The following is a 6,767-nucleotide window of genomic DNA, read 5'->3' on the forward strand; positions in this document are numbered from 1 at the left end:
TAAAACTAAAATCAACTACTAACTTAACTGGATCAAAAAAAAACATTTAAAAGTTTACACAAATCTGCCAACAAAACTTGCCTATTTTGTTCGAATCTCGTCAATCTCTTCTTGCCTATATGCACTTTTGGTATTGAACTACACACAGAGAGAAAGATATGAAAAGTATGAGTTTTGATCATAAATTGTAATATATAAAAAGTGAAAGTAGAAACTTACAAGGCTAGTAATAGGAGTACTAGAATTATACACTATCTGTACTTTTGCACGTAGTACCCACACCCTACAGAATTTAATTGACAAGGGCATTGCTTGTATATACATTGGATACAAATTATTCTTATGTTTCATAAAAAATAATTATGTGTCAATGCAAATTAGCTTTACAGGTTTCCATTTTGGAGTTGACCGATAGCGTTGTAGATCGTGTTTAGTTTGCCACCATGTCTTCAATCCTCTAAATATTTTGAAACATTAGAAGATAATAAAGTGAAATAAGAAGTAATAAAGTGAATACACTTACACATTTATGACTCCATGAATATCTTCATTGACTACTCCGAAGAGAGTCTAAGACATAAACGCAATTTTCTCGAAGATCGATGACACGTGCAACATCCAATGAAAAATACAATAAGCAACATCTTCAATGTGAGTACACATTTAAGCTCAATGGAAAAAAATTAATGTGTTCCTCTTCTTTATTTACCTGGTATTATTTGGAATTAGAACTATTTGTTCCAAGCTAGCTGCTTCGAACTGGTTGGCTAGATTTCTGGATCGAAGATCACAATCCTTGATATGTGACGATATTTTTCATTAGTCAACGACAAAAAACTTCCTTGCACAGTTACATTCATCCTAAAGATATCTAAGTAAAAGCAACCATAGTTAAAATATGAGCAAAATAATTACAACAGTAGTATTGGAGATAAAGATGAGTAAAAGTTGTCTTATACTTACGTAATGTACGCTAGTATACACATATAACCTATTAACCATGTCGCAGTAATGCAACAAGTCTTCACAAGCTAAATAAACAAATATGTTTCTTCCAAATGTTAGCTCGTTCATTGGGATGTGAATCATGTCTACATCCTTCATGTTGTTCACAGCATGTCTATTTAAGAGCTTAATAATCCCGTTAACATCAGTGTAATTTGAAGAATACACGACATCCTTCATAGTTGAATGCTCCTACCACAACCAAGGTTCTAAATTCAAAATACATTCACAAATAAAATCAAAACTTAAATAGTAAAAAGAGACAAACTTTTTTGTCATTGATTGTAGAAAGAAACATGATTTTGAACCAAAAACATTTTTTAAAAAAAAAAAACTTTTTTGAAAAATGTTGTAAGAGTAAAAAATTAATATAAACTTATTTTAAAAAGGGTTTTTTAAAAAATTAAAATAAACAATTTTTGAAGAGTCAACTTTCTACTTTTGTTCTTATCGTGGTTTCCAAGTTTTTATTTTTCTAAAAAGATCGTTGTTGGATCTTTTCTTTTGGATACCAATGGTCAGGAGAGGGGAACCTACAATGGAGTTCATTTTTGCTGCTACCGAGGAGGCAACCTTTGTGCATGTCATTTTATCTGCAAATTAATTTTTTTTCCTACTTGTTTTAAGATGCTGACAATGCAGGTTAAGTTGATAATTAACGGATGTTTTCCTACACATTATCGAGCACTATCAAATGCAGAGATTGAAAGAATTTTGAAGAATTCTGCCCATATAATTCCTGTCTTGGACTTCCAGGTTAGCTGCGAAATTCAAACTGTAGGCCAATTTTTTAATTTTCTTATGGTTGATTATTTTGCCATTAAATAATACTTAGTTAGTTTCATCCTAATAAAGTTTCTTGTAAGTGGATAATTTCTCTATAAATACGGGCTTTAGGTTCTTGTTTTAGGAATTAGGAATAATTTGTTATTTAATACTTTTATTTAAAATAGGAATAAAATTTATTTGTTACAATTATTATAAAATAGGAGGCATTGTGATTTGTGGCTATTTAATTTTTGCATCATTTGTAATTAAAATATCTCAATTGTTTACTACTTGAAAAACATTTTTTATTTTTTACTTCGGCTTGAATTGCATATGTCAGGTTGATGTTGATTTTCCATTATCCATGCACATAATTTCTTTAACGTTCTTTTATTTTCAGCGATTGATATGCCTCATGGAATTCGAGGTAGGTTTACTGGGTGTTGTGCCAGTGATGTTGTAAAATGGATATATTTCAGGGTATGTCGTATACTTTCCATTTGGTAGAGTTCTGTAGTAGTGCAAGTCATCATTCCTTTTTTTTGGTCTTCGTGGAAATCCATCTTTTTAATTATTGGGGCATTTACCGATCTTGCTCTTCTCTTCTAGTTCTCTTGCGTTCCTTTGTTTTTGTTTTTTTTTTTTTTTTTTTTGCAAAATTATTTGTTTGGTTAATGCTTGGTGAGTTAAGTTTTTGAATGTGATTACAACCTCATATGTTGCCTGACATTGTGTTTTTACTTAGAAATGATCTAGATTACTAAATTATAGAAGCGTTTCAAGTAGAATAAAGAAGTCTTAACAAAAAAAAAAAAAAAGAAGAAGAAGAAGAAAACTAGTAACCAAATAGACAAAATAAGATAATTACATGTTACAAGTATCAAGTAAAACGCTTGTTTATCACAGGTTTCATGTCTGAATGAAGATTTTAGGCGAAAGAAGGAGGAATTACCAAGCGATAAACATCAGGCGATAAGGCACACGTCAATAGGCGACAAGCAAAAGGATGCTAGGCGATCTACATCGCTAAAAGATAAGGTGGTTGGTGTGAATGTCAGAAAATGACAAAAAGATGTATGCAGCACTATGTAGGTTTATCAAAGAATTAATGGCACCCAGACGATGTTAAGTCCCATTGGTCTTCGCTTATAAATACAAGGTTATCTCCTCAAGACAAGGGTGCAAACATCTGAAGATAAAGCTCAACTTTCTACTTTGCCTAGCAAAAATGGAACCAATAAGCATAAGAAATTATGCTTAGAGGCTCGACTCATTCCCTGTATCTTTCACTTGTAATTGCTTTTCATTTTGTATTTTTAATCTGAACCCCATTGCCAAGAGGCCTAAAATTTTACTTATAAATGCAATACACTACTACTTTCACTCACCCATTTCTTTATCTTTTCATAATATTAGTTATGTGTCATTGTGATAAAATGCAAAGCATAATTAGTTTAGTAGAGAATTTGGATGTTAGCATCATTTATCTTGTTTAACTAGATGTTGTACTCAATATATTATTATATTCAAAAGAAAGAATGAGGTATTGGACATTATCACTCGAGAGAGTAATGACATGGACCTCTTTAAATAGGCGATGAAGAGACTGTAGCCATACACCCTTGTTAGTGGATTCCTCCTTAACACTCCTTAACATACATATCAGAAATGCGAGTGTGTGTGGCGATAAGGCACCGAGAGGTTGCTCGCCTTATATAGAATGAACTATTGATCATATATAAATCATATGGTAATTTCAAGTATTTGCATCCTAAAAGGAGCGCAAGTAGGCTCGTATAAATTTGAAATTAATAAATGATTTGTATCGCCTTAATCAAGTAATTAACCTTGTAATGCATTAAAGTGCATAAAATTTCCTTCTCCTATCTCCCTTGATTAAAGTTGAGTTCACAATCACACATAAACACCACTTTCACCTTCATCTTCTCTCCCTTCGCATGTAGTATAGTTAGGTTTAGAATAGTTTCTACGTTGAATACTTCTATACTGCACACTCATTGCATGAATTTAAATCACACATTATAACCTTAAGTAACAATGATTTCCTGTGTTCGACCTTGACTTATCCAAGAAACCTCATTTTTCCTTTTACACTTGGACAAGAGATCAGAGGAAAACTTATACGCAATTGAGCAACGTATAAGTAGGCGTCAGCCATAACTTAGTAGTCTAGTCACATACTTAGAACCAAAGATTTCATACCCACAAAAGCTCAGAAAGCATTGCACACATTCAAATAAGCAATGATCCGTAAAACCAATGTTTAGGTAAAGGGGAATGTTGTCTGAGAGAATGTTTGGATATTTTGTTTCTTTATTATAATGGATCCTCGTATCCATTAGGAGTTGGAATTGTTAAATTATCATTTATGTTTTGAGGAACAATGTTTTTTTGTGTAGAAGAAAGTAGAGATAGTGGGGAAATCATCTTTTTTGTTTCTTGGAGGTAGAGTCTTTCTTCTTCTTCTTCTTCTTGATTATTCTTTTTGAAACTTCAGCCAACTTCTATATTGAAGAGGATCTGAATCCAGGTTAATCTTTGAAGAAGTTATTGTACATTCCTTTGCTAGGTACCCTACTTTTCCACAATTGTAACAAAAGTTGAGGTGTCGTTCGTATTTTACACGTATCTGTGTGCTGTCTTGATCACCTCCTTTATCGATCCAAATCTCTCTTCTCACGGGCTTGGTGATGTAGATCAAGATTTTGATTCTAAGGCTTTTTCCCCAACAAAAGTTATCTTAGTTGAAGTCGACTTCAAGAAATAACCCAAATGCATCTTCTAATCTTTTGGCCATGAATATTGAATCTGTTTTGAAAACCAAAAGAGATATCCATGAAATGGACCCAAAATGCAACCTTTTCGAAAGATAGTTGAGATAGTTTGACGTTTGTGTTTGGGACCTCCAGAGCTTGTAATGAGTTATTTGAAAACCAAAGATCAAGTCTTAAAACCATCTCTTCATCCCTTTGTAGGTAAATGTTTTTCCCTAGATTTCCAACATATAAACTAAGTTTTGTTCTCCACACATTGGTGAAAACATTCTTTATTATCCCAGACTTTATGATTCGAGATGTTAATAGTTTGTCGAGGACCAGTCAATAGTCTATTTGTCCATGCATTAGAGTCCCTAACTGAGGATCAAAGCCTATTTTAGTTGTCTTTTTTGCTTTGGAAAGTTGAAGTTTCTTTAATTCTTCAGCAAAATCTTTTTTTGCCATCCTTCGATATACAACCGGTGGTGTCTTTGTGATCACTAGTCGAAGAAAGGAGTCGGTCGTTCCCTTGTAAGAAAGGAACACCTTATGTTAATAAGTTATTTCACCAACCCAACAATGATGGCTGATAACCTCCTCGGACCAAGATCCTTGGAGTTCAAATGTTTTTACTTTATACATATGAGTTAAATATAATATACTATATTCTTTTTAAGAGTATTAGATTATATGAATTTTTCTTTTCTTCCAAAGATTTTATTTTTTAGGATTTTTTTCTAGCAGTATTTCAACCAGGCATATTTCATATATAATGAATGTCTAAGGAAGACTATTATAAATAATACAAAATTAGGTATAATTTAGGTACCCATTCTAGTGTCTAAAGATCATATATCATACTCTTTCACCCTATGTATTAGGAGTGAGCATGGTGGACCGAAAAATCGAAACGAACGACCGAAACCAAACGAACCAAAGTCGGGCGGTCGGAATAATAAGGTTGGCGGTCGGTTTTTGAATCTAGGAACTCAAAAACTGAGAGGTCAGTCGGTCGGTTTGAACAATAAGGTCGGTCGGTCGGTTTTGAACCGACCCATGTAATTTTTTTAAAAATAATATATATACTATATTATATAATTATAAGTTTAGGTTTAAAAAGAGAAATAAAATAAAATAATGCAATTCTTAATTTTTAAAATAGTCTATCAAAGAAAATTTTGCTCCAACCATAAACCACATAATATTTGTAAAAGAAAATTCAAAGGACAAAGAAAAAAAGAAATTGAATCTATATATTTCACATTTAAAAAACCAAAGAAAGAAAGAAAGGGAGGAACAGAAAAAAGAAAAGGAGGAAAAGAAAAGAAAGTTAGAAATATAGGAGGAGGAGAGAAGAAGTAGAAGGAAGGAAGGAAGGAAGGAAGGAAGGAAGGAAGGAAGGAAGGAAGGAAGGAAGGAAGGAAGGAAGGAAGGAAGGAACCGACCGAACCGACCAACGGTTGGACCGGTCGGTTTTCTTGGAACCGGTGGTTGAAACCGATTTTCCAACTTTCGTGCCGACAAGGTGTCGTTTCGGGGGCGGTTTGGTCGGAAAACCGATCCCGACCGCCCGATGCTCACCCCTACTATGTATCTCAAGATTATACAACGTTAGTCTCCATGTGATGGATCTCTTACTTTCCAATTTACCTATAATAATGACATTTTATGGATCTTGTATTTTTCACATAGTTAAGGGAAAAAAAAAAAGAAAAGAAAGAAAAGGAGCGGTGAAAATCTAAAAACTTTGGAGATTCTTTCCATATAATTTTAATTTTGGGACGTTTGTAGAAATAGCAAAAAATAATTTATGATACCCATGTGCTTATATAAACGAATAACTCTCTGATAGCCCTTCGATAATCTTTCTATATCTAATTACTTGTCATACTTATTATATTTGCAATATGCAAAAAAAAAAAGTACTATCAACTATTTTTTCTAAATTTTTTTTTGTCGTACGATGCAATTTCTATTTAATTTTTTATATTTTATTTTATTTTAATATTTTATATTTATTTTCTTCCTAATTATATTAGAACAAGCTACCTTTCAAAAATAACATTTATAAAATATAATAAAATTAATCAAAATTTCAATAATCCATTTAAAATTTTTGTTACATTTTCTAAGTAGTTTTTTTGCTGGCGCTATTGATGACCATTCTCCATAAAAAAAAAAAAAAAAGTAGTTCTAACTTAATATTTTCATAATGAC

The sequence above is a fragment of the Cucumis melo genome, chromosome 4, assembly GCF_025177605.1.
Source record: "Cucumis melo cultivar AY chromosome 4, USDA_Cmelo_AY_1.0, whole genome shotgun sequence".
Classification (NCBI taxonomy): domain Eukaryota; kingdom Viridiplantae; phylum Streptophyta; class Magnoliopsida; order Cucurbitales; family Cucurbitaceae; genus Cucumis; species Cucumis melo.